At 39.5% G+C, this 24,405-nt stretch overlaps 1 long non-coding RNA gene across 3 annotated transcripts in view; it reads left to right on the top strand.

Moving 5' to 3' along the window:
• Positions 1-22,172, top strand: part of LOC102016306 — a 37,449-nt gene extending 15,277 nt beyond the window's left edge. For all 3 annotated transcript variants that reach the window (XR_261747.2, XR_001234922.1, XR_001234923.1), the window contains 2 exons: positions 17,562-18,152; positions 19,993-22,172. This is a non-coding gene — a long non-coding RNA (uncharacterized LOC102016306). The remainder of the gene's footprint in view (positions 1-17,561; positions 18,153-19,992) is intronic.
• The last annotated feature ends 2,233 nt before the right edge of the window (positions 22,173-24,405 follow it).

The following is a 24,405-nucleotide window of genomic DNA, read 5'->3' on the forward strand; positions in this document are numbered from 1 at the left end:
AATTACCATATAATGTTGAGATTCCATTACTATGTAAATACCAAATGTATTTTGAAAACAAGTATTGAAACAAGTACATATCAGAACTGCGTTGCAGGAAGTGGCGATAGCAGAGAGCTAACTCTATCAACAAGTGAATAAATAAACAAATGCCTCTATATATCTATATCTGTCTATGTTCATAGATATATGTAAAAGGGAATAAAATGTTGATACAGCCAACAATGTAAATGAACTTTCAAAATATTAAGCTAATGAAAGAAACTAGACATCAAGGTTCCTATAGTGTAAGGTTCCATATACAGGACCTACCCAGAGTAGCTCTATTCCATAAGGAGAGAATGTGTACTCTGGCTTCTAGGAAATAGGTAAAGGAGGGAATGGGGGGAAATTTCTTAGTGAATATGAGGCTTAATTTGCAATGGGGGAAATGCATTGGCACAAGGTTGAGGGGACAGTGTGCAGTATTGCAGTGTAGGAATTGCTCTGAATTACTCTCTTGGTTAATGTTTTGTTATCCGAATTTCCCTTTATACATTTAAAAATACAAATGTTGATAAATATTTCTATATGTATTTATGCAAATTATTTCTACAAGAAAAATGGCAATAGACAGCATCTAAATAAGACCTTAATCTTATCTTTAGGAGGAATTTGCTTTTGTTTTTTAATTAGCTACTGAGATCAGTGAATTTTGATTCTGGGATTTGAAAATGAAATTAAACTACTCAAAACACAATTTGCAATGCCAGAGGAATTTCTTGTTAAAAATAATAACAATAAGATTAATAAACAGCTGGAGGATACCTCTTCAAGAATATGATTTCATTAGCAATGGCCAAAATCATGATATGTTAATTTTTATGCATCTGCTGCAGATTGCTTTGGAAAGGGCTTCTAATTCTCACTTTCTTCCTAATAAACAGCTGTTGAATTGCTAGACTAAAATGATGTGGCTCTGTGAAAGTGATCACTTCCTTGTTGATTTTTTCTTAATTTTAATTCTCATGCAAGCGTAGAAACATCATATCTTACCCTAATCTGCCAGCTCCCTGTCTGTTATACAGCCACTATCACAATAACCCTCAAGGAATGATTTAACTTCATAATTATAAGGACTCAAAAACGATTGGGACAATGTTTTTCTTCTCTCTCATTTCCTCTTGTTGATTCTCTCCCCTGTAATTTGCTTTTCCTTTCGTGTTCACTATTGGGGCCCTGTAATACCCCCTGGTAGGAACAGAATGGGCTTTACTCGGTCTGTGGGGTGATGCACGCCTCCTCACAGCGGGGGGATACACAAGCGTACTGAACTGACGCTGGCTGGCTTTGCTTATTGCCTTTGAGAATTTGTCACATAAAGACTTCTGGCAACAAATATTAATTTTGGCTTTTAGAAAACATCAGTAGCTATTTTATGTCTGCAGATCAGTAATGATAAAGACATTGATATTATTTCATGTATCTTGCTATTACATAATTGAGCATACATATTCATCCTGGTCATATGGCCATGTAAATCCTTTGTATTCTACCCCAGAGATTCAAGTAGAAGCTGAGGGGCGGTTTTCAGTCCAGCTCCTTTCACTACTAGTGTTACTTGCAGTGAGGGAACTTTGGGCACTGAAAGATTAGGAAGTAAACTGACATTAGTAAGGATGAGATTAAGAAAAATGCAAATATATTATAAATGGGCTTTGAAGGAGCATAAGGAAAATTTAGATTTTAAAGGTAGCAAGAGGAGAAAACATAAGCTACTGAGCTTATGTCTTTGGAAAATTTAGCTCCCTTTCTGTATCAAAAATAATATTAGGGGCCAGGGATATAGCTCAGTGGCGTAAGTGCCTTCTTGGCAAGCACAAGATCCTTAGTTTGATTTCTGGTACCAAAAAAAAAAAAAAAAAGTACTAATAACCCCCTAGGTAATACAATACCAAAAAAATAGGAGATCTTCAAACAAATTATATGTCAAACAATATGAAAGTTCTACACTGGAACATGAGGAAGCAGTTGTGTAATTAAAAGCATGTAGGCTTTCTACTTCAGTTTTAAAAGTGCAAAGTGTGGGAGACCAGAGGAGAACTGAGGCCTGATCTGCCTCCTCTGTGAGCACCAAGGAGGAAGGCTGCACACAGGGATGATGTCGTTGCAGGTTCTAGGGAAAGGCGAGCACAGCCGGGTTCAGGTTGTGTGCCTGGGCACGTACTCAGCGGTAATGGGGGGCAGATGAAGCTTGTTCTACTTTCATTGCTTGTACCTGTGTCTGAGTGAATAGAAGCAGGACAAGCTGGACTCTCGGGGCTCCTCTGCCTACTAGAGGCAAGAGCCCCTGACCGCCACGTGCTAAACTGACTCTGTCTGTGTTTCATCTTTGTTCTCCCCTGGGTCCCCTGTAAGGCTAAGTCTCCTACCGCAACGGAAAGCATTGATGAATTTGTCAACATAAAAATTTAGAATGGCATAGTGAAGTGTATAAAGTGCAACATAAAATATAGACTGGCAGGAACTACCTACAAATACTTACTAAATAAGTTATCATCCATTACATATGCATACTTTTTAAAAATCCATGTAGTATTCCTAAAGAATTCAGGGAACAAGTCAAGAAGAGCATGTGAAAGGATAATTTATGGGGTGTCATACTAATGGTCAATGAGCACTTTTAAATGTTTCAATTTAATTGCAATCAATGAAAAGCAATTTTTTTTATATCAGTGAATAACATTTTTACAGTGCTGGAAATAATGGCAGTGTTTCTGGCATCTAGTATTCGACATGAGTCGAAACTATATTTTTATAAGTTTCTGATAGAAAGAGAGCCTGAAAAAACTTTTCTTGTGAATACCTATGTGTGAATATCTATCAGAAATTTAAATACACATAAATGACAAAAATGCTTTTATATGTGCCCATGTAAAGTCTGTACAGTGCTAGGCAACATTCAGAGGAGAATATGTCAAGAGGAATTTTTTTAAACAACATATGTGTCCATCTATGAAAAAATGTTTGATTAAACAATGGTATATATCGGCATAGAGAGTAACCTGAACACTTACGAAGCATTAGACAGCCAGACAGTGTGGAAATTATATTTCTGTTTCATCATTCTATGAGGAAATTTTGAAATATGCAAAAATATCACTAGTAGGTGCTAATTTTCACTTTAAACAATTCACCTGACTATGACTATCAAAATGTTTGACTGCATACAGGAAAGACCTGAGTGGTCGTTCACTGTTTTTCTTGATGAGCAGAAGAGAAAATTACAGGAGCAATGAAGCTGGCCCTCACACTGGCCCTGTAGACCTTGTATACCCCTAGGTCATTTGACATTTCCCTCAATGAATGCAATTTCTCAACAACTTTAAATACTATGAGTAATAAATGCATGGAGAAAAACAATGGATATGTTTGAGTTTTGCTTTTTATGCTTTTTAGTTGAGATTTTGCATAAATAAAGGTGTAGAAAGATAAGCTCTCCAAAACATTTGGTTGTCCAACAGCAAAAGCAATTAAAATGAAGTCTCTCTTCAAATTAACCTTTTGATGAGATTACAGATTGAAAGAAGATGAGATGATTCTAGCTGAGCTCTAGGCATGCCCTCCACATATACGTTTGCAGGAAAGGGGTCAAACAGCAGAATGTCTGAGTCAGGATGTGCGGTAAGGGAATATGGACCCACACGTCCTGTGAAGTGTTGAAGAAAATGTAATCACCAAACAGAAATTATTCACCTTGTGAGGAAGTAATCTCCAAGTGTTACAGATTCTTTGGATCCTGAAAATAACTTTATTTCCTTTCACCTTGCCTGAACTTGTAACTCACAAATCTTTCATATTTCTCTAACCACACAAAAAGTCCCACTCCAGTGTTAAAGAAAATCTTCGATATTTGTGCATGGTTTTCATTTATGTGTTTATGTTAATAAGCACACCATTGCAATGGCTTTGTCTTTTTCACTACGTTCTGTACAATCGTTAGTATACAACAGTATATATTCTAAGTAAGTTTGGTAGAAACGATTTAATTATATGCTTTGTCAAAAAATATTAACATTATATGAAGAGGGTCTTTAAATCGTTTTATAATTTAAAATTATTACTTTAAAGTGAATGTTTTAAAAGAGAAAGTTTGTTTGGATCCGCACCATTTATTTTAATTAGCTAATCACCTTTTTCAAAGTGAACTCAATTACTGTGAATTTCATAATTACAACATAGCAATCTTGGAAAGGTGTGGACAGTACTGTATGCTGTTCTCATCAGAACATAAACACATTTGGACATGTCTTGAAGGGACCACTTGAATAAGACATTTTCTGCTTGCTGTTTCGCTGTACGTTTATCTCAGTGAATGAAGATAACTGAGGAGGTACAGATTCAATGGTCATAAGAGATGCTCCTTTTTCCTAAAAGAAGCAGAGTTTATCACAAAGTTCCTTTACCTTCTACTTGGACATGTGGGCTTATGTTGTGTGCACAGAACAGCTTGTTAAAGCCTGGGAATGATAGCTAGAGAGATCTTTCTTATTCTTCTCACTTTTCATCCTTTTCATCTTACCTAATCTTTAGAACTCTTGAACTAAAAATGTCCATTCTTCCAAATTAGTTGCTGTTTTCAAAAAATTTATCTGGACTTTTAAAAATGTTTTTTTATTCTCTCTAAAATAAAAAAATGTTTATTTCTCTACCTAAAAATTATACAATAATCTGGTTTTGACAGAATTAGAGATATTCAACGTCCTGTTAAGTTTATGGAACCTTCTGGAGTAATATGAGTGCACCACATTTCTCACCATCTTCTGCATTAGTCAAGCATACATGGTGTTCCTGAGCAGATTGCATTTGGTTTATTTACAGTAATGGTAGTTTGTCTCTTATTGCTTGCACTTAAAGTTCTGCCACGCTGTCACTGTCATTGTAAGTTTGTCTCTGTGCTAGTCCAGTCTTCTGGAATGTCTGAGATATTAATGACTGGCATTTGCCATCGGGTGATTTGTATGGGGAAGTATGTTTCGACAATAATGTGGCATTGGATGGTTTTTATCTTGCCATTTTATGCATATCTCAAGCTATATAGTATGTTCTACTTTTCTGAATTAAAAAGTAAGTGTAAAGATATCATGCAGCCATTTTGTAGCTATGACACAGGACACTGGTCATGGGCATATTCTGGCCTAAATTTACTATCTTTCAGTAAACTTTTATCTATGCTTCAGAAACATTAAAACAAAATTTACCTTGGTTTTCTTACTAAATATCCCCTTTCAAGCTATAGCTTGGTGATTACTTTTTATCATTCCTTAGAAAAATCTGAGTAAGACAAGAGAAAAATTTGTATTGTGGCAGTTTTCAGGTGAAATTCAACAGAAAGTGAAAGTAAAGGATATTGCTTATGTAACAATTTGCATGATCAGGAAAATTCCCACTGGTGCTTTCAAAATTTTAAAGGAAAGAAATGAAATTATGGCTTTTGAAATACTCTGTTGCTTGTGTATAGGACTGTCATTGATTTTTGAATGTTGATTTTGTATCCTCCTACACTGCTGACTTTGGATATTAAATCTACAAGCTTTTTGATGGAGTTTTTGGGGTCTTCTATGTAGCATATCATGTCATCAGCAAATAATGATGATTTAACTTCTTCCTTTACTATCTTTATTCTTTTTATTATTCCTTTTATTTTTTCTCTTGTCTAATTGCTCTGGCTAATGTTGCTAGAACTATATTGAATAGGAGGTTGTTATTTAATTTCTAAGTGTTTATGGAGACTTTGTGGTTCCTTTTGTCATTAATTTCCAATTTCCTTGCACTATGGTCAGATAATATGCATGGGATAATTTCAGTTCTTCTGCATTCAGTTAAGTGTGCTCTGTGGCCTAGAATGTGGTTTATTTTAGAGAATGTCCCATGTGCAGCTGAGAAGAAGGTGTATTCTGATGTTATTGGGTGGATCACTCTGTAAACATATACTAAGTCCATTTGTTCACAGATTTGCTTCAAATCTGTTATTTCTTTGCTGATTTTTTTTTTTTTTTTTGGTATAGTTGAACTATCTCTCTGTGTCAATGCAGTGCTTAGGTCCCCTATTACAATAATGTTATTAGTTACTTGGTTTTTCATGTCTATTAAGATTTGTCTTATATAGTTTGGTGCTCCCATATTTGGTGCATACATGTTTATTATTGTTATCTCTTCCTCTTATAGTTTTCCCCTCACAAGTATGTAGTGACCTTCTTTATCTCTTTTGATTGTTTTTGGTTTGAATTCACATTGACTGGAAACGGAATAGCAACCCCAGCTTTTTTCTGGGTTCCTGGTGCATGAAGAATTGTTTTCCATCCTTTGACTTTCAGTCTATGGATTTCCTTTAGCATAAAATGTGTTTCCTGTATACAGCATATTGTTGGATTTTGTTTCTTGATCCACTCTGCCAGTCTGTTTCCTTTGACTGGGGAATTGAGGTCATTTACATTAATGGTTATAACTGATATATGTTGGCTTATCTTTGTCATGTTATTTACTTGTTGATTTCCTACTTTTGCTCTCTGTTTAATTGTTTGCTCTGCTTGAAGGTTCTTTTCTGTCGTTGTTCTTGAAATTGTGGTCATTTTTATCTCTGTCTAGAATATCTTTTAGTACTCTTTGTAAGGTTGGTTTGGCACTTATGAAGTTCTTCAGTTGTTCTTTGTCATGGAAATACTTTATCTCTCCATTAAATTTGGAGGATAGGGCTGGGGATTTAGCTCAGCGGCAAAAGCATTTGCCTGGGAAGCGCAAGGTCGTGAGTTCGGTTCCTGGTACCGGAGAAAAACCCAAAAAAAAAAAAAAAAATTTGGAGGATAGTTTTGCAGGATACATCAATCTTGGTTGGAAGCTGTTTTGTTTCAGCACCTATAATACTTCATTCCAAGCTCTTCTGGATTGGATGGTTTATTTTGAGAATTCTGCCATGATTCTGGTGGGCTTTCCTTTATAGGTGATCTGTTTCTTTTCTCTAACAGCTTTTAATATTCTGTTCTTTTGCTGGATATCTGAGATCTTGATTACTATATGTCTGGGTGTAGTTTTATTTTGGTTATGACTGGTTGGAGTTCTATATGCCTCACTTCCCTGTATGTCAGACTCTTTTTCCATGCTTGGGAAATTTTCTGCTATTACTTCTGCAAATATTCTTTTTATGTCAGTTGTGTGGCCTCCTGCTGTTCCACTGACACCTATTAATTTTACATTATTTCTCTTTGCCTTATCTTGCAGCTGTTGAATTAATTTGTCCTGGTTCCTTGTTAATTTTAAGTGATCCTTCCTTTCATGAATGTTAGCTGCCATGCTGTTCTAAAGATCTGAAATTCTATCTTCAGCTTCATTCAAGTAGTTTTACCAGCTTTCAATGGAAGTTTTGATTTCCTAGATATCTCTTTAAATTTGTTTCATGAGTTCTAGTTCTTTCCTATATTGTTCATTTAGTGTTTCCATTGATTTCCTATACTCATCTATTTTTTATATATGTGTTCTTTAGATGTGCTGAGCAATTCTTTCATTATCATTGTCATTTCATTGTATACCTGAGAGATTATTTCTGATCTGATTTCTTCTATGGCCTGCTGGAGTTGTTTCCTTACTTCCACTGCAATCATTTCAGCGATTTCAGGTGTGTGATTACCAAGTTCTCCTATGTCAATGTCTTCTGGACTTTTTCTGAGTGGGGTGGAGTTCTGAGATTGCATTTTAGTCCTTCATCTTGTGATTTTTGATGCCAGAGTCAGAGCATGCAATCTCACTCTTCCCTGGTAGCTCAGCCAAGGTCGCTAGTGTCCCTAGTTTTCCTGGTGGTCAAACTTGCTCCTTAGTGGCCCCCAAGATGGGCTGTTTATTCTGGGGTCACCAGGCAGTTGGTGGAGTGCACCTAGTTCTTCCAGGTCTCAGACAAGATCCGTGATGCTAGTGGATGGCAAATTGCCTGATCCGATGTCCCTAGGCAGCTCAAAGCATGCTCAGTACCTAGATGCAATGGTGTCATGCTCACAGACCACCTGGACTTGTGTCCCTGGGCAGCCCAATGTGTGTGCAAAGCCCAGATGCTAAATGCGATGTCAGCAGTTCATGGACTGCCTGATTCAAAATCGCCCCAGCAGATCAGGGCATGCACAGGGTTGGCCCAGACGTGAACAGCGGTGTTAGCGGTGTGTGGGCTGTCTGGACCAGTGTCTCTGAGCAGCCCAGGGGCATGCGTGGCTCAGGTACAGACTGTAAGGGAGGCCTATTTCTAAGCTTTTTATACTCATGGTTTAAATATTTGCTACTAAAGTTTTTACATGCAGATAAATGGCCTTTTTCCTTTCTCTGCTGCCTGGGATTTTCTCTATGCATGGAATTCACTGGTTTATTTTAAAAATAATCTGTTATTATATTAAAACCACAAGACATATAATTTTGATAGCTTTGGAATCATGACCTGCTACTTTCTGGTTCACATTATTTTGTCCCATTGGTAAGATCTGAGGGACATCTGTGGTCCTCGTATTAACCCCGAGATTCCCAGCCTGAGTCTACTTGGCCATTCTGCTATCATTTCCTCTTATTTGGAGAGACTCCAGCCATGGATCTCACTCTTAAGTCTTGTTTAATAATTCTCTTCTTAGGTTGTAATTTTTTTTTTTGTGGTACCCAGGATTGAACTCAGGACTTTGTGCTTGCTAGGCAGGTGCTTGTGCCACTGAGCTATATCCCTAGCTCCAGGTTGTAATTATTTTTGACATATTCTCTTTAAATACCTTTATCATATTTTCTTAGGTGTGACATCCATTACATTTCTGAGAATTTGCTAAAACTCAGGTATTGTTCTAGGCACTTTTAGCATGACAGGGAACAAATACACTTTCCCTGTTCCTGGGGATTTTAAATTGTAGGAAGAAAACCGAAAGAGTGGAGGGAAATGTGTGTCACTAACTTTATTTTTTTTTATTATTTTAAAGATAAAAGGAGGGAAACATTAACTTTAAATCGGTCTTCCAACCATTTGTAAACCAGACACTTCGCTTTGCATGTGATAACAGGAACTTTCCTGGCTTGTTCCCTGAACTCCAGCCACAGAGGTCTTCTTGGCTGTGTCCACTGGATCTGCTTCTTCTCCACCATGTCTGGCATCAGTCTTGATTATTTTGGGTCCACCTCTTAATTGCATTGAAGGATGACATTGAAATATTCACTGCACTTTTTGTCTGATATTCTATATACGGAAACTTTACTGTACTGTCAGTGGTAAAAAATTAGCATTTGGTAATTTATACCTTATTTTCATATTTATATATTCATAATAGGAAAAGAAAAAATCTTCACTAATAAAATCAAAACTGTTATACAGTAAATGAACTGCATTGAGTTGATCTTATTTGAGACATGGAGATTATTGAATTTTAAATTAGGGGGGAATTGAAAGAATGAAATAATCATTTGTATGACTGCAGGCCTCAAGTTCCTCAGACTCTGGGACAATGACTATTGTCAAACATTTTGTAGCTCCTTTTTGAAAAGGGAAATTTCTGTCTTCAAAATATTCTCTAAGATTGAGAAAGCATTTGCGATCTCTGCTGGTAATTCCAAGTGAGTTTCAGTGGCACATCAGACTGATTGTGAAACGTCTCATCTCTGAAAGTCATCGCAAAATTTGTGGCTAACGGTCGCGAAAGGAGAAAGATGTTCTTGAAGTACTGCAAGTCGGATCCTCACAGTGTTCAGACTGAATCCCAAGACTGTGACATCATAGCATTTACATCAAACTTGAATAAGACAATAAAGTATGCATGGCAGAACAGGAAACCCACTCACTTCAACAGGGCGGAGGGTTTTGTGTCATATTTTCCCTTGATCCTTTTCTTTTCTTCATGATTCCTACTGAGTTATTTTGGTTCAGCTTTAGAATAAATGGAGGAAAGTTGGAGACTGTGCTGTTTGCTTGACTTTTTCCCAGTGTTTCTATACCAAACAATAGCCGGAGAGGCATTGCTTTTTGTTCCATTTCCAGTAGCCAAAACAGCACTGTGGAATAATGATAATTCCCAGCGCACACAATGTTACAAGGAACTTATTGTACGCTTATGGGAATCCCATGAATTATTGCATTTTACGTATTAGAAAATTGAGACCTAGAAAGCATTTGTAGTTGTTTCCGAGCTCAAGTATGTGACTGTAACTATGAACTCATTTGTTAGAAGCTGTTACATTTCTGGTTTTAGAGAGGAGATTAGGTAACAATAAGGACAGCAACAGGCTCTCTTGCCTCACAGTCGGAAGGCTGAGGTTCTTGTGTTCCTTCAGAGTGGTGGACAGCTGGGACTGTGACAGCCTCAAACAGTCTGACATGCCAAGAAAGCGCTCTCAGTCTCAGGGCAGCAAGACAAACATCAGTGGCTTCAGGACACAGTGGGACAAACTGTGCTGCGGGTTGGTGGTCATGGTCATGGATGGGAACGCCATTTCCAGGGCTTCCTGTGGTCAGTGCCATCTGAGTGGAGTTGTGAGGTTGGGCAGGCAGTGATGAGATGGTGACTCTGGGCCCCAGAGTGGAATGGTGACATCCAGTGTTGCCATAATGGCCACTGTCACCCTTAATCTCGCCATGATCAGTGCAAAGTCGAAACAATCACAGAAGAGACAGGGACTGCATGGTTTATTTCATTTCAGGCTCAGCAGAGAAAGGAAAGCTAGTCAGGGTGGTACATGAAGGCTTTGCATGACCCAACCCTTTTACCCTTTGTCCCACTGCAAAGCTTATGCCAAGATATTTAATGAGTTTTGGTGTGTTGTGTACTCTTTCCATAAAGAAGTAGCTTTATGGGTAAGAAATTTTCTCAAAAGTCATATAGCTCCACTTTGTGAAGGACCATAGGGTATAGATTATGAGTCAGACATTGGAGCCAGAATGCCTGGATCGAAACCCTGGGTTTATCTTTGCTTTTTGGTAACCAACATTTTTCCTCTTTGCCAGTGCTCCCTCATCTAGGAAACAGACGTAATACAGTACCTTGGATTCTGCATTTTGTGGAATGAGATAAACGTATGAAGAACACATTTCTAGGTACATTACTAGCCCTGACAGTATTAATTTCTTTATTATTCAATTGAAGAACTGAAACTGCAGCAACAATCATTGTATAAACAGTAGAATGGAAAGTCTGGGGCACAGACATACATTTTCCTGGCTCTGGTTATGGCTCTTTTGGGAAGGACTATAACTACAAGCAGAAATGTCCAGGAGAGTGTGAGCAACTCATGCTTCCTCTTGTGGCGCACAGTTACTGCACCTGGGGTTAGTGTATGAGTCACTTTCCAGTCGCTGGACCACAACACCCAGCACCTGCAACTCATGTGAGGCTGGTTTACTTTGACTCGTGGTTTCAGAGGGTGCTGTCCATGGCTGCTGGTCGCAAAGGCAGAACGGTACAGTAGAGGAAGCGTCTCAGCCCATGGTAGCCGGAAAGCAGAAAGAGAAAGAAGAAGCCAGGGAGAAGGATCCATCCTCCCGGGTCCCTCCCCAGTCACTCACCTCTTCTCACCAGGCCCGACCTCCTAACAGTGAACATATCTGAACTCATCAGGGCACTCATCCCACAATGAGTAGAGTGTCCCCTGATCCATCCCTCCTAAAGCACCCACTTCTAAACACGCAAGGCTCTTGGGGACATTTCAGACTTAAACCACAGCAGTAGGGTCGCTCAGTCCAGGCCCTACCTTAGCCAGGACAGGGTCTGCATGATTGCTGAAGGAAGCCGAGATGCATGTGAATTCAATGGGATCCTCACCAATGGCCAGGAATTACGAGAATATAGAGATGCCTCTTCTAGAATATAAAAAAGTTAAAGTCCCAGTAGAAAATCTGTGTCCAACCAGATACAACAGTATCATACTAGTCAGGCATGAAGGCACACACCTGTGGTCCTAGCACTTTGGGAGGCTGAAACAGGAGGATCGCAAGTTTGAGCTCAGCCTGGGCAACTTAGCGACTTAACAGGACATTGTTTCAAAATATAAAACAATAAAAGGGTTGGGGCCATAGCTCAGTGAAAAGGTCCTGGATTCAGTTCCTAAGCATAAATAAATAAATCTATCTCATACTGTACTATGGACTGCAAAGTCACTGCAAGAAGTAGAAGTCAGGTTTCATCAGTGGCCATGAAAATGAACATTGCACTATGAGGCCCAGGGAAACACAGCACCACTAGGGGTGAGAAGAGACTACCTGAGGCAGAGTTGTTCACTTGTGGCACCACAGGGGTCTCGGGCACAATAGCATCCAGGTCTCTCACTCGTTCACACTGTAGAGCAAGCTTAGTGACGTGTATTTCCCAAGGTAGCTGCGAGGGGCAAAGAAAATGGAGTAAAGTGTGTAAACTTTGAGATGCAGCATAGAGGTCGTGGCCATTGTATAATTCCTATCCCTATCTCTTGAAATTTGGATTCACTCTTTACATCTCTTCAAGGAAAAACATTGTTGAGATTTTGTGCATTCCACAGGCTTTATTTTAATACCTCTGAGAACGCTGTTGTGTTTACCCCTACTGTAGTGACTGCATAGGGTATTTTTTCTCCAAAGACCTTTCTGATATTGCTAATATAGAGCAGGCAGCTACTTGCGAAGCCTGACTTTATAAACTCAAAGGGAGCTAGAAATTCCATTACAACAGTGCTTTTGTGTTGGAGAGAAAGTTAAAAGTGGGGGATTGGCAAGGTATTTTTCAGTTTTAATCCCATGATGGCCGAAGTTTGCTTTGAGGGGTCCATTTATATTTGTGAAGCTGGTTAATTTTCACTTAGATCAACTCAGAATACCTTCATTCTTTGAAGCTCAGCAAAAGAATATTAATGTGCTTTGGATTCTGCTCCCATCAAAGAATTTTATTTTGAAAATTTGTTGGCAAGACATAAAAATAGAACTGACTTGCATATTAATCTTATATTCTGTGATCTTGCTGAATTTACATAAGAGGTTTCATAGCTTTCTGTACTCTACAGAATTTTTGTATAAAAATGACATGTCACAGAAACAGTTTTACTGCTTTCTTTCAGATTTTTACGTTTTTACTTCTTTTCTGTTTCTTATCGCAATGGAGAGTATCTCCGGAATGACACTGAGTGAGAACCATAAGAATGAGAATCCATGTCTTTTACCCAGTGATTTGGGGAAATATTCAGTGTCTTACTTCCATATGTTTCTAGATGTTAGATTTCCGTAAAAGATGTTTGTTAACCTGCCGAAATTTTTTAAAATCGGAAGTGATAATTTTTCAAATATGCTTTGTATACATTGAAATTATCATAGAAATTTTGTCCTTTATACTTTTGTAACAGTGAATTACACTGATGGATGTTTGAATGCGGTACCAATTTTGCGTTCTTCACAAATCCACTTTCATTTGTTTACATCTTGCTAAGAATGATCTTGCTTATGTTCATAAGGGAAATGAGTACATACTACATTCTTATATTTTTGTTAAGTTTTATAATAAGAGCATTCTAGCTTTATAACACGTTGAGAAGTTTATTCTTCTTTAGTTTTCTAAACTAGTATAATATTGATTTTTACCTTCTGGAGATATCTAATAGAATTCACAGTGAAATCATTTGTGCCTTGTGTTTTCTTTGTTTTATCATTTCTGTTTTATCATTTTATAATGATAATAATTTTATCATTCTGTCTCTCTGTCTCTTTGTCTCTGTCTGTCTCTGTCTTTGTCCCTCTGTCTCTTTCTCTGTGTGTGTGTATTTGTGTGTGTGTGTGTATGTGTGTGTGTATGTATGTGCATATAGGGTATTCTGGTATACTGTTTCATATTATGTTACTTTTGGCTTGATAAGATTTTTTTCAAGAGATTCTTTATCTTGTTATAAAATTTATTGTCATAAAACTGTTCCTTACATTAATGTCTATTTGTAGCAACTTTATAGATAATTCCTCTGCTTCAATATTGTAATTTTTATTTTTTCTTCTTTTATATAAATTTCTAGATCTCTATTACAGTGCCTTGAACTTTCTTAGTAACCAAATATTTGGATTTGTACATTTTCTTTAGTTTTGTGGTGGTTTGTTGTGATTTTCTATTTAATTAATTTCTATTCATTTCCTTATTATTTCTTTCCTTCTGCTGACTTGGACTTTACCTTGGTGGCCTTTGTCTTTTCCTCTTCCCCTTTCTCAATCTTGCTCTTCATAATCTGAAACCTAACTTACATCATTGAGTTTATTGTATTTTTTTGAAATGTAAACCTTTAAAGCTTACAGGAAATTATTCTTGAAACAATTCTATATGTAATCCAAGTTTTATATGTTACATTTTCATTATTGTTCAGTTCAGAAAACTTTCTAATTTCTCTTGAGATTTTTTTCTTTAAGATATACGTTATTCAGAAGGCAGTGGTTCCTCGGCTCATGAACTTGATTCTTTCTACACTGCTGGTCACAAGCCAAGTTGGGCTAGAAATGAAGCAAATTCAGTGCTTAGGTTTAATGTTGACCTTGTGAGGAAATTTGATTCGATTCTCCCCTACTTCGGGTTGCACCAGAATCATGGAGAAAATTGAGTTTGTGCACCGAGCTACTACTTTATATTATTTAATTTCTCATACACACATGTACATACATGTGCAGATACATGCGTGTATGAATGCTAAATATATGACAAGAGCACCTGAAGGTTTGAGTGAAATCACCCATGGTATAGTATATAAAATCAGAAGAAAGCATGCATAGGGATAAAAAGTGTTTCTTACAGTCTCAAATTTGAGCTCCCCCGTACATGTGAACTATTGATTTGTGAGAGTGGACATCAGTGAACATTTTCTGGCCAATTCATAAGCATCCCTTTGTCACACCGTGTTCTAAGAGGTCTGCCTGCACACCTGTCCGTCTGGATGTGTTTTCTCCAACTGACACAGCTCTTGGCCCCTTGCCCTTCACCACTGCATATTCTCCACCCACAAATGTCCCTGCCTTCTTCCAGAGGCATTCCGTGTGCAACTCCTGGATGCTCAGATGCGACAACGTTGACAAAGTCCTCGGAAGAAATGTCACGGAACTGGGGGGCAGGAGGAAAAGATAAAATTTTTGAGATGGGATGACTCAGCGGGTGAACTGAGGCCCCCGAGGAATCACGGTCCGATCCTCACAGCCCTCAGCTGTTTGCTGATCTCCCCGTCAGTGCTCACCTCTGCTAATCTTTCGGGTGTTAGCTGACGCTATATATCAAATTGAGCTGAGCTCATTAAACATAATTACACACATAAATCTTTACAGCAGCCATCCAAATTGCAGATATACACACACACATAGCCTAAAAGTAGAGATTTGTTTTATCCATGATAATTATGATGCGATTACAGAGGGCTGTAATCAAGACATGTTTTGGGTTTTCTTTTCTCTCTTTTGCATTTCTGTGGGCTCAAAGTTTAAAATGATTGTCTTTAGCTACAACAAACTTTTGATATGATACTGTCAAAGATGTTATGTTTCAATATCTGCAATCTGGGTGAGTAAAAATGGGTACCGATTATTACTTTCAAATGGTCATAGATGTCTCTGGTTTCTCTTCGGAAAAGGCTAACTTTTGTTTTTGGAAGACAAAATTACTATAATGGTCTTTTGATTATGCATAAGTGGAGCCCACATTCTTTTCCAAAATGAAAGCAGGTAAACTGGTGTGGAATCAAGAACTTTGCACGATGATGTGAATCGCTCCTCTTCCTTGGCAGGGAGTCATTTCCTTGGGTCACCGCTGTTTTCAGTGAAATCTGGGTGTGACCCTGGAAGGCCAGTGAGCGGGGTGGGGCCACGCTGTAGGATGGGAACCCAGGGAGGAGCTCCTGGAATGTCAGCTTGGTGCCCGCAGGAAGGGCCTGCTCCATGCATGTAAAGTATCCTGTTGCTTATTATTATATTAAAGAAATTAACAGAGAGACACTTCTGCCTGGTTTGGGTAGACCAACTTAAAATAACTCTTTGCACTGAGACTTATGCCAGGCTCCTGTCTGGCACACAGCCTGGTGAGCGCTGTACACCTCTGCAGGAAACAGAGGCTGCTCGCAGATGCGGAGGTCCTGGGAAGTCAGAGGCCATGAACATTTTCACATGTTCCGGAGGAAAAAGGAATGGAGAGAATTTGGGGCTGGACCTTTGTTACCTAGAGATGATCTCTCAGCGGGTGAAAGAAGAAAACTGTTCAAGGTTCAGCTTCCTAGAAGTCTTCAAAACCACTGCCCAGGGGCCCTTGAGAGAGACTGCGGTCATGACATCACAGGGGTGTCCCCTCTCAGCACAGCCGGGGAGGCCACCTTGCCTCCTCCCGCCAGATCCAGTTCTTTGGGTCTGGGGGAATCAAGTCCTTTCCCTCCTGCAGTCAGTCAGGCTGATCTTCAGATGGTGCATGGTGACCCGAGTGATGTACTGCACCAGGAACATCTAATGCTCAGCTCACTCCGGGTGGCTGCGTAGCTCCCCAGTTGGACCGTATCTTCCCCAGCCTCTCTCTTCTGACTAGCTGGAGTCCCCCTGCATTGCAACCTCACGGTCTTTCCATGGTCTGAGTTAGCCTTCACAGGCAGCTGAAAGGAAGAAAAAAAACTTGGACTTTTTCAAAAAGTATTTTTAAACCATTATGGTATGAATATAGAATATAATATTATAATACAAAAAGTATCTTATAAGTATCACTCAGTTTTGTCACAAGATACGGTGATTTTCAAGTTAATGGATTCACTCCTTAAAAAGGAACATTCCATTTTAAACTTGAATTGAATGATGGTATACTTAAACATTGTTCTTGTGCAATGAAGATATTAAAGTCATTGTTCATATTCATTTCTAAATCAGTGTTTTTTAACAGTGCTCAGGGCAAAGAAATGAATTGTGCATGTATAAAGGTATCATCACTATTATCAGTTCAAAACTATTCTCGATCCATTTAATGTTTGCTATGAGCTGAATCTAAGTTCAGTAATGGTAGTTCCCTGGGCAGTTATTTTGCAATTGGTATTGCTTTATGTGTTTAATTTCAATGCTTCTAGTACCAGAGAGGTAGCTATTGTGATTACGTATAGTCCTCACGTGGTGTCCATTAGGCTCAGAGAATTTACGTTTTTGCTAAAAGTTTCCCACTTACTAGCCATGGTGCCTGAGTTTACAGTTAGAACCTGCTCTGTCTGTCCCTTTGGGTGAAGGGAACAGCAATTCCTAAAGACTGTAGGGGGTCTGAAGTTTATTTTATAGCATCCAGTTATCTTCATATTGCTCAGATAAAGCAACTCTAACACAGTTTAGTTTGTGTCTTATTTCTCAATTATTAACAAATGTCCAAGGGGAGAATTCATTAGTTCCTCTTATATGGAATTGATATTCTTAAATACAAGCCATGTGACAAGACTGTTTCTCAGCATGTTCAGACAGATGTAAGCCAGATACCTCTTATTTAGTTTTACTTATTTGTGATTTACTTTATGTCCTTGTTTAGGAAAAACTAAAAATGCACTGTACTCTCTTCCTTTACCCTCCCCTCATTCCTTACTTTGTCCAGGCAAAAAGCGTGGAATACTGCAAACACATTCCTTCCGGCAAGATGACAACTATGGTTTGCTGCTGTTGTTTTCTCTGAACAGTGCCCTGGCTGGGTTGTGACCCATCTAAGCGCCCCGTTGTTCAGGCAGCCCGTCCTTGCAAGAGCTGAACTTCCACAAGTTGGACTTTTAAGAGAAAACACTGAAAAAAGTGATATTGACATTAGCATTGAATACTTGACTTTATAAATCAACAATGTGGTGTTACCTTGAATTTAGAAGCTTGATAAAGAAAGTCCGCACATTAAAAACGTGTTTGCCCCACCTTGCATTAGCAAGAACCAAGGTGCTTGATTGGAGGAAAATTGCCAAAGCGGCTACTTATCAGGAATTCAGTATAAAGTTTAAGCAACTAACAATACTTTTGCAAAGCTCTCCAGAACTGTAATCCTGGATTTCTAAATTTTAATATATTACCAAATATGCATGTGCTAACCTAAAATCTTACTCTAAATGATTATTTCTTTCTATTTTTTGCATAAGACAATGGAGTCATTGAATGTAATGCAACTGATTTTCTTTAACTGCTTTCATATCATACTCCTTTAACGGTAAGTCCCTTATTTTAAGATTTACGGTTTTTACTTTCCTTACTTTTGAAGTTAATCTAAACGCAAGACAACTTAGATTTGCATCCCTCCTTTTCAAAATGTTTCTGTTTCTCATCCAGAATCATAAAATGTGTTTATGTAAATGTATAATTTTTTTGTAGAATTTCAATTTGTTCCCTGATAGTTTTCAAAAGTGAAGCTGAGCTATGAGCTGTAAAGCAATTTACTTAACAAGGAAAGTGAGGTGCGGGGGGTAAATTTTAATTATTTACTTAACAAATGTGAGAAGAATGGGACAGTGAGGACAGAGCATCATCTTACCCAGCTGGTCAGGTAATGCTGATGCCTTTGTGCGCCCAACCATCAGAGTGTTTCATAAAGGCAGCTTTCCTTTTCTACTCATACAGTTTCATCTTTTATTAGATTTTCTTTGATATACTTCATTCTTCAAACCGTGTGACAGTGTGTACTTCCAGAATTCTGGTGTCTAATTTCCCCTTTTGCCTTTAAGCCTTTTATTAGAAGCCTGCTGCTTCCCACCTTCCTATTTGTAGAGACGGTTCATCAGCTCTGCCTTTGTAACCAGCAGCTGTGCTGTCACCACCCCGGCCCTAGTGAGGCACCGCCTAGGAATTTCAGCCCCACATGCCCAGAGCTGTCAACCCCACCTACTAACACTTTACTTTGAGGTAAAAAAAAAAAAAAAAAAAAATCCCCTCATGGGCCTCAATCTTGGGTGTTGGTGAGTCCTGGTTTCTTGCAGTTCCTTGAAAATACCTCTGTGATCGCCAGAGTCCACCAAAATGTCCAGGTCTTAGTCCCGAGAACCTGGAAATAGGCCTTTCAAGTGATACAGCAGAGGGAGCTAATTTTGAGCTGGAATTATAGTTAGCTATGCTCAGATCATTTTAAAATGGGGAGATTATTCTGGTTTATGTGGGTGGGCCCAGTGTAGCTACTCTGATGAAAACTGGGTCTCGGGTCTCGCTGACATCATTTGAAAACTTCCCTCCTCTAGAAGACATTTGTAAAGCAGCAGAAGTATATTTCTAATTAAGTATTACCGCTTGTAAATCATTAATTTCCTTCTATTGTGTGCGCTTTTCAGGGAAGCTCACACTGTTTGACTTTTATGTCCTTTCCCTGTATTTGTTTTTACCATCTTCCACATATTCCTAATCCCTCAGTCCCTTCTAATAGTGGACATGGCTTCCTTTTTTTCCTTCACTCACTATTGCCTTAATTCTAAAATTCATCCACACGGTTGAGAGTTGGGTAAGTGATTGTTCTGGACCAGGACGAGAAGGGGCTTTTACGGCTGGCTTACCCTGGGCCTTGAGGCCATCTGGTTGCCAAAGAAACAGAGTATGATTGACGGCTCTGTGTGTCTGACCACCAGCTCCTTTCTGTCTGTGATTTGCTGTTGATCCCTGCCATGCCCTCGCTCCGTCATCCTTGCTGTGAACATGTATGTTCTGCACAGCACCGCCAGGTCCTGCTCTGTGTTTGTGCTCTCTGGGTCGCTGTACTTTCCGCTCAGCTCATGATGTGGAGCTGCACCTCATTCCAGCCTAGTTTTCCTCCTGGCTTAGTCTCGCTGTGGCGACAGTCATTAGAAATGGAAAATCCCGTCTCCAGTAGTGCTGGTCTTTTCCCTTTAAACCAAGGAGATTTCTCCTGAGTGCAGGAATGTGACCAATTTTATCTGATATTATTCAGCCATTAAAAAAAATACATAAAATTTTGTCATATGTAGAAAAATGGAAAGATGTGGAGATCGTAATATTGAGCAAAATAATCCAGAGGTAGAAAGACGAATATCGGCTGTTCTCTCTTACAGGTGAATCCACAATGATGACGTGAATATAGAAAAGAAGCTGCTGTTGGAGAGGAAGGAAGGGGCGGTCATAGGTAAGATGACTGTGATCAAAGCACGTTATACACACTGAAGCCCCCAAAATGTGAAGTGGGGGAAGGGCGGAGAAGGAAGTGACGGGGGAGACGATTAAAATACACCCTGCGCACGCACACATCTGCCCAGTGAAAGCACTGACCTGGGTGATCAGCACAAACTAACAGTGTGGGGGTGCCGAGAGGAGCTCCAGGCCCAGGAGTGTCCTGCAGGGGCAGCTCCATGCTTTTGTTCTTGGCCAGGCTGCCTAGCTGTCTTCTATTTTTTCCTCTTTTTTTTTTTTTTTCTTTATAATTTGGCACAAATTGTATATAGAGGGAATTTTTCTCTCTGTCTAAAGCTTGTGTTCAGTTGGGTCATTTTTGTTCAGAGTCATGTATTTTCTGTGGTGTGAGGATAATACTTTCTCTAGCCCTGTTTATGCCAGATATGCATATTTCATTCTAGTAAGAGTTATGCTTCTTATTCATGGCCTTTGTGTCCTGTGACAGAGCACAGAGACATTCCATTTCTGGGCCATCATTTTCTCAAAATTCCAAGAGGCATTTATGGAAAAGAGAATGTTATATAGCAGAAAGATACTTTAAAAGTAGATTGCCTGGAAATTGGAAATAGCCATAGACTATTCAAGCGTTCATTCTTCTACTGATAGGATACTAATGCAGAAATATAGGCAGTTTTATGAATTCAGAAAACATGACAGTGACCTTGAGGGTTAGTTGAAAAGGGATGTAAAGGGGTTGGAGCTGTCTCAGTGGCACAGATTTTTGTGCCTGGCCATGCTGTTTAGAAGAGCTGTTTCTGTGGGGAACACGAAACAGTATAGGAAACATTGGAACGAGCAGTTTCTCAATGAAACTCACAGAAAGCTCTTTGGTGAGGAAAAGCTGATTCTAGAGATGTCAAATTGTGCAGATGTTATATTAAAATTCTACCGTCCAGATTTGAGCAGCTGCTCATTTGCCTTTGACATAATAAACGCAGTCCGTCCAAGCTTGCACTTGAGTGGTGGGTGCTGCCGACAAGCACAGTCACATGCAAGTTGGTGGGATTCTCGTCTCCCGTAAACGGGCATGACGAGTCCTGTGAGTGGGTTTTACAGCAGTTCAGGCCCAGAGCTGATCTGTTTGGTGTGCAGAATTCATACTGAATGCTTTGCAAGTGAATTTGCTCAGCATTAGTTCCACTCTGTGTAGCTCAGCAGGTCTCCCTGCATCACCAAAGTCTAAACAAATCATAAATGAATGCATTGGCCAATAGTAACAACCAATGATAGCAACAAAGCCTGTAACAGGAAGTTCACTGAGAAAGTCTGGTCATAGGAAATGTTAGCACAATCATAATTTATATATATTTTCAAGGGAAAGAATCATACTTTCTCTCTATAGTCAAAATTTTCTGCTCAGAGTACTGACGTTTATTATATTACAGAGGAGAACCCTCTGTCTGCTGAGGGCTGGGTGTCAGGTGTCATTTCTGCCCTGGCCCACATGTACCATTCATGTCTTTGTTTCCCAGTTATCTTTGTTTCCTACAGTTTTTCATGCTAATGAAATAAGAAAATTTTACTTGTAACCATCATGCATGTATCTTATAAACAAGTGCTAGTAAAAATTAAATGAAAAAAGGAAAATAGAATGGTAAGGTAATTATCTTATAGACACCAGACTTCCATCAAATACATGTTGGCCAAAAGGGGCCAGGGGTGATTCTCTGTGGCTGTGAAACACTTCTTGATGACTGAGGAAAGTACTCTTCCCAGCCCATGTCTTCTCATAACCCAGATACATCAGTCTTTCTTAGATACCAAGTAAAGAAACATGAAAGGCTCACACCTGTTTCCAAGGGTACAAAGTTCCACGCCTGAGCTGCACAACAGGCCAAGTGAAGCGTTCGTGTCACCACCACTGTTCTGCGAGAGCTTACTCTAGTGGCTGCTGTGTGCAGGCTTCAGCCAGACACCTCTGATCACAATGCCTCTGAGATGACCTATTTATGCATGAGCACCTGGAGAGATAGTGCTTATCATGTGGTTATAAGAGAAGTATTGCCAAAAACTGAGCTGGGGGTGGTGGCACACTCCTGTAATCCCAGTACTCAGGAGGCTGAGGCAGGAGGTTCACTGCAAGTTCAGAGCCAGCCTGGGCTACACAGTGAGTTCAAGGCCAGCCTGCACTATATAGTGAGACCCTGTCTCAAAAAGAAAGGAGAATCTTATTTTTCAATTGCTTATGGGAGCACTTGTTTTAGCAAAAAATGGAATTCACCAGGGGCTCATGAATTAAAGGTTTAATATCTAATGTGGAGTGTTCTTTAATACTGCCTTTCTAAGCCTGGTATCTATATATATATTGATTTTTTAGCCTGACTTAAACATTTCCAGATCTAATTTTGGAAAAATAGTGAGGCCACAATGCAGATATCCATAGATGAGATGATCATGGTCCTTTTGAAAAGCTGCATAGAGGAAGCATAGACAGACAACCTGTCCCCCTCTGTGACTTTCAATCAGGATGGAACTTCAGGTGTCTGTGGGATGTACTGAGCTCTACAAATGCAGACGCTTCACGCATGGTGTTCTGCACTGACCCAGTGCTTGGAACATTACTAGAGTTTGCCAATTCCAGGGTTTCACAGGGAGCTGCATTTTATCCACTTTTTAAGAAACACAGTCACCATCTCACACTCTGTTATCAGGCCTGTTGGAGTTGCAGCCTTGCATCAGTACAAAGTAATTTTTCAGCAAAGGACCTGTTTGTTGTCTTAACTGGACTCTCGAAGACACCTCTAAAAGCCAATGGGATTCATTTCTTTATGCTATGTATCACTCTGATATTGCTTTCTACCAGCTCTCTGCTACCTGTGGCCCATTGTAAGCATTCTCAGTGTCACAGAAAGCCTGTCCTGTCTTTGCAGTCTGTTGGTCTGATGTCACTGTTCCTTCTAGGTAGTGTCTCATTATCCTCTATCCATTAATGACACATTTCTACTGCTGTCACGACTCACAGGGCTTCAACAGCTGTAGATATGCCTTTTAACATTTATGCTACTATCCCTAACTCTTCCCACTTGCATGATCTTCATTTCTGTAAAATTCTGCCTCCTATATCCACCTTCACACCTCACATTTGAACATCATGCAGGTTTATGTAGGCCTGGAGATCACAAGAGACAGCACACAGAGAACTTCTGGTGCACTGATTACAATTTTCCACCATTCAGAAAAGATGCAAAGCCACAGGACTCAAACCCCAAACTAGAACAGACAATCAGTGATGTTCCTCAGGTGGAGAGAAGCTAAATTTATTATGAATTAGACCTAGGGTGAGAACAGTCGGCTGTGCCTTCTTCTCAGCAAGCCTCGTCTTTTCTTAGGAAGAAAACACTCTACCAGCAGAAGGTGCAAAGGGCGCCTCAGCCTTCTCCAAAGGCAAGCAGAGAAGTGGAAACGGGTGGAGACAGTATGTCCAGTGGGGTCCATGTTTTCTTCTCCTGAATCTTATTACAAGTAGAAAACAAATGTTTCACATAATTTTTCTCTGTTTGCAGCAGTATTTAGCTGCACAGGTATGTCTTTCGTAAATCTTGGTACTTTGTCCTTAATGATATGGGTTTTCTTTTCTTGTTTGGTCCTCCATATGTCTGGTATTTCCTTGCTGAGCATGTGAAAATCAGCTAAGCCTGAGGTGGTTGGAAGACTACTGTGCTGAAATCTTAATGGAACCAGTGACCTGACTACTTGATTCGTGAACCTATAGAAGTTCTTGGTGAGGCACGTCAGTCACCAAATGCACAATGTACAGTACAGCAACACCTGAACATGAAAATGAAGTCCGAATGCACCCACTGCCCATCTGCCCGTCAGACCAGGGGCGGACACCTCACTCGGGACCTCGCAGGACATTAGTGTTGGCTGTGAGTTGTGTGCCTGGCCGTTTTGCTCTGCAGGCAAGCATGGTAACAGGAACACTCCAGAACTGTGGTATGCTCCTATTAGGTCCTCCCTAAGCCGGTGGCAGAAGTGAGAAAAATAGAATCATCAGAAGAACAAAGAATGATAGGAGGCTGAAAAAGCATCTTGATGAACTGCCAGACCCTGCTCATAATCCTGTCTGATCTGTGGCAGATCCCTGCTTTGGATTTTGTTTCTTACAACCAATTTATCCTACTTCTATTCTAATTTTGTTCTGAGAACGAGCTGCAATTTGTTCTTCTCACTTGAAATCATCCAGTGCTGACTAATGCTTCTATTGTTTTGGGGCACCTGGCTTTACCCCTGATTTTTCTCAGGCTGCTTTGTGCTTTTGCCTGCCCCTGAATATCTGCTTAATGCGAAAAAAG

Source organism: Chinchilla lanigera, unplaced genomic scaffold, assembly GCF_000276665.1.
Source record: "Chinchilla lanigera isolate Chin_1 unplaced genomic scaffold, ChiLan1.0 scaffold00035, whole genome shotgun sequence".
Lineage (NCBI taxonomy): Eukaryota > Metazoa > Chordata > Mammalia > Rodentia > Chinchillidae > Chinchilla > Chinchilla lanigera.